General features: G+C 38.7%; 1 pseudogene; it reads right to left on the bottom strand.

The window, feature by feature from the left end:
* Positions 1–793: 793 nt before the first annotated feature.
* Positions 794–1,819, bottom strand: LOC104490443 (annotated as a pseudogene).
* Positions 1,820–4,923: the final 3,104 nt, after the last annotated feature.

Consider the following 4,923-nt stretch of genomic DNA (forward strand, 5'->3'; position numbering starts at 1 on the left):
GCTCCGCGGGCTTCTGAAACATTTTGCAAAAGTTACTTGCAGCTTCTAACCATATTGATTGGGTGTTAATATTACCAAAGAATCTACACAAGGAAGCAATGGCCAGCAGCTCAGGATGCTGTGCTGGCATGCAGTACTTTACATCTTTGAATTTATGCTTCAGTGAAACAGCTACTGGGGCACTACAGCTGATAGAAAAAAACCCCACAATTAATAGAAACCAGATTTATAGAAAAAACAGACAAAAGAAGCTGGATGATGTCAAATGAAAAAAGGCAGAGAGAAGTAAACAATTACAAATTGGTTATTAGCAGGTATGAGCAGCATAGCTGGGAGAGCCAGACTTGAAGATTAATTCTGTAGCATCACATCAGCACACTTTCCTTTAAAACCAATGAGAGTTTTATTGCCAGTGAATCCGTCCATTAAAGTTTTGGATTGATACTTTTACTCTGCATAGACACTGAAACTCTCTGATTGCTTTAAAATTGCAAAACATTGTTTCAAACTCAGCAATACTTCTTTTTGCAAGAAATATGCTCATGGGGCTGAGCTGAAAACCAAAGAAGTTCTGCAAAATACTTCTACTCCTTTTTTTCCCTTTTAAAGTTTTGCTGCACTTTTCCCCCGTCCTCTTTTTTCTCAAACCCATTTCAAGAAAAATCTGATAAATTAATGAAACAAGGCTGTAAAGCACTTTTTAATCTCCAATCAGTTAGTCATGGAATCACCTTCACAAGAAATTGACGGAAAACATTAGGAAAAAAACCACTGTGTTTTTTGAGTATCCTACCTTTCTTTTGCGCAGTTTCACTTGACTGTCTGAATGTTCTTGTGTGGTCAAATGATTCCTTATATGTAAACACTGAATGTCTTCTGCTGAACTGACATTTGAAAGGCATTTGTTTTCAGGGGCCACTTGAGGTTCTGTGAAACCACTTTCATCCAGACCATTTTCCACTGCTGGGATGAGAGAGCAAGGAACAGATTGCATAAGGCAGTTGCTGGATTCCACTGCTGAACATAGTTGTCTATCACTGTTGGTGCATGATTCAGAAGAAATCCCACTCTCTACCACATTACACTCAGACTTTCCAGGCCCATCTTTAAAAGGATCAGATTTCCGGCGCTGTTGTGCAATTACAGCAGTATGAAGCAGCTGCTTCCCAGGCATAATAATTTCTTTCTCTACATTTACTACTTCATTTAAACCTTCATAATTACAAAGCTCCGGGCTTTGGCCACTACTGCCACAAACATCATTGTCTTCCATCTCCTCTTTAGGAACTGTGTCACAGCCAGGTTCCTTCCTTATACCTCCAATTACTTCAGATGCTTCAGTTGGTTTGTTACCCTCTGTTATTTGTACGATCTGTGTTACGGAGCCTGCTCCATTTAAACTGTTTTCTTCATCTTTTGGTTCCCCTCCTACAGCAGTGATGTAATTAACGCTGTCCAGGTTGAATGCTGAATAGTCATCATCATCATCATCTGACACATGGACTAGAGTTTCTGTGCTGGTCTCCAGAAAGTGCTCCTCATCCTCATGGTTATCATTTTCATCCACCTCCTTTGAAACATTTGCCAGCTGTTTTGCAGCAAAGCCAATCATCTCTCCACTATAACAGCACTCTGGAAATGAAGTACATTTTTCTTTCTGGTCCACGCTCAAAACTTCATCTTTTTCCATACTTTTCTGCAAGTTATCAGCTACAAGTCCGTGACGACATGCTGTATTATACTCCACAGACTCCAAAGCCAATCCCATCCACTGGGTCACATGCTCTTCCCAGCTTTTCTTTCTGATTGCTAGAGACATGTCATAACAGTTCATCAGCAGGCTGCAACATACCTTCCATGAAGGACCAGAGGAGATGTCATGGCTGCTGTGCACTGCTCCAGAGGGAGAGAGGGTTTCATCATTTTAACATCTGCAAGAAATAAAAAAAGACTAGATTATTGAATCAACTCCAAATTAAAAAAAAAAAAAAAGAAAAAAGGAAGGAACAGTTTAAACAAAAGTGCAAAAGCAAGATAAAACTGAGGGACCAGAAGTACAGGAGTTCAGAAGACTGTTTTGTTTAAAGTTTTAATACTTTTCATACAAAGCTTGACAGCACTCATATTTCAGGATAACTTTTTTTCTGATTACTCTCCAATATCAAGTAAATAAAAATGGTATAAACAGGCACATAGACAGACAAGTAGCTCCAGAGCCAAAATTTGACACTATATATGTCATAAGATATTAAATGCCATTGGTATTAATGGCTTTATGTCTTATGGCTGCTTTGCACACAAAATTATTTTGTATTTCTCTCATCCAGAGATACCCGTGGAGTGCAGAATTCTGGCTGTTTCCCAAAGAGGTTGAGCAGATCTTGAGGGTTATTCTGAATTTACTGAAGTTATAAACCACTTGTCTTATGAGTAGCTTTGGCCCATTCAGTGGCTTTGATTTTTATTGTTATTGCTTCATTCTCTTCAGGACACATTGTAATTACAAGTGCTACATGAAACTGCAGGAGAAATCAGCTGTGGTGTGGTAGTAAAACATACAAGCCTAGGAAAAATCATTTAACCTTTTGGCAAATTCCTTACCTCAAATAAAACCTGAAAACAACCCCCTCCCCCTCCCCCCCAAAAAAAACCCCCAAAACAACAACTCAACAAAACCAAACCAAAAACAAAACCCCAAAAAACCAAACTCTTGGTGAATATATTCGGGATCTACTAATTTAGGGAAAGGAGGAAACCTTTATTTAGGATGGGGGTCTCCAGAAGGGTAGCTTGTGAACCAACACGATCAGCCGTAACTATGCTGCTTACCTGGACTGTCGGGCTCTGCCAGAGCCCTCTGTCCCCGCTCAATCATCTAGGTGAGTATTTTTCACTGGCTGCTCTATCGGACCCTCTGGATGATGGCACTTCAGATACACTTACCTTGTGACAGTGCATGTGCAAATTAGCACAAGGAAAATACCTCATATTAATTTATGCATTATAGAACAAAGTCTTCAAGTTCTTTGTCAAATAACAAAACAAAACTTCTGGCCCATGTAACACTAGATGTTCAAGGAGCAGACGCTCCTACTTCTCACTCCCAACATAAGAACTGTCAGCGCTTAGCATGGATCTGCTTATTGATTTCAGCAATAAAGAAGATGAAGTACTGAGTTTGTTCAGGGTCATTACAGTCCACTAGGGTAAATTCTGATTGTCCACCAGGCTACAAATCTGCCTTGACAAATCACATGCCTGAAGGTATAAAAGTATTCATCTTGAAAGAAATGCAGAACTCTGCCTATGCAACTGAACGTCTGTAAATTACACCTTGACAAACTGACTTTCAGGATAGAGTTGTACATGCTCCTAGATCTTTAGCCTTCTTTGAGGATGACAAGCTTCATTTCAATTTCACATTTTCCATCTCTGTGGAGACTGTGCTTAAAAAGAAAATATATTCATAGGGTAAGAGAATTCCATGCGCAAGTCATTAGTGTGTGGGAGGCTGAGGAAAGCAGAAAATAACACACACAGTCATGCCAAAAAAATATTATCAGCTTTCAGAGGCAAAACTTGGTAGCAAGATGTTAATACAAATTCAAGATTCTCTTTTCTTTGCTGGTCAAATATGAGAGCAAATATTAAAATGTAAAGTCAAATTATTGTATAAATTTGCAACAAATTTACATTCTTATTCTGACTTCTTTTTATATTTATATTCTCCTACTATTTCTAAGTGTGCTTTTACCGCAGATTGCAATTCGAAATTACCACAGAGTGCAAATCAATAATGATAATAACTTTCAGCTTCTGTTGCACCTTTTCTTGATGGACCCTAAAGCTCTTCAGAAGCAATTAAATTAGTTTTATAATACCACTGTTTTGTTTCGACCTTTGAAAAGCAGCAGGTTTACTAAAAGGGGCTCAGTGATTTCTACTGACCTCCATTAGCACTGCTAAGTGTTGCACCTGGATGCAACTTACTTGCAGCTTCCCTCTCTCTTCCCCTACTAGAACAGTAGCTCCATCTTTACAGAAAGTTATATACAATTGCTACAGCCATAGAGGGGAATTTCTGACAAAAATTAAGAAAAGTACCACTAATATTAAGTGTAAAAAGCTAAAAATATGCAACTTCCTAATGATATAAATGCATCCATACACCTGAGATTTAGGCTGCTCTTAACATGCAGAAGTCAGGCATTCAAACAGTTAATGGGTGTGTGTTAATCTTGCTGCTACTAAATGGAGTTACATGTGTGCGGAAAGGGGAGAACAGATCCCTTACTGTTTTTCATTTTTTGGATATGGAGAGTTATATTTCATGGGGGATGAAAAACAAATAAATTTTACTTTAGGAACCCTTCTGCTTTACTTGCACTATCACTAGTTTTGGCTGCCTTGTAGACTGCAGGAAAAAAAGCTCAAGCAGAAGAATATCAAATACTTTGAAACACAAGACAAATAAATATATGACAAGGGCACTTTCATTGTTCTCTAAAACATTAGCTTACATTAGCACTATGAAAAAAATTATGTTAGATATGCCCCCTCTCCAGGCAGCTTCAATCCCTGAAATCCCTCATTCCCATGGCACATGAAGGAGCCTGTAGTTTGGTGGAAGCTTACTTTTCTTCCACTTCCGCTCCACTCCTCAAAGTCTGCATTATCTGCCACAATTCAGCTTAGAAATGCTTTTCCTGCTATAATTGCTTGACAGTTATGGGCCTACAAAGAAATTTTTTCTCTCTTCTACCTCCATATTCAGGATAACCTATTTCCTTTGCATTCACCTGCAGGCTCATAAACTGTGATTTGAGGGATCCACTGCTCCAGACCTGTGAATAAGATTCCTAACTGTGCTACTTTCTCTGCCAAACAACAAAGAACAATGCCACTTTGCAGAAGAAAGCATTC

The sequence above is a fragment of the Buceros rhinoceros genome, unplaced genomic scaffold, assembly GCF_000710305.1.
Source record: "Buceros rhinoceros silvestris isolate BGI_N320 unplaced genomic scaffold, ASM71030v1 scaffold1383, whole genome shotgun sequence".
In the NCBI taxonomy this organism is placed as follows: Eukaryota; Metazoa; Chordata; class Aves; order Bucerotiformes; family Bucerotidae; genus Buceros; species Buceros rhinoceros.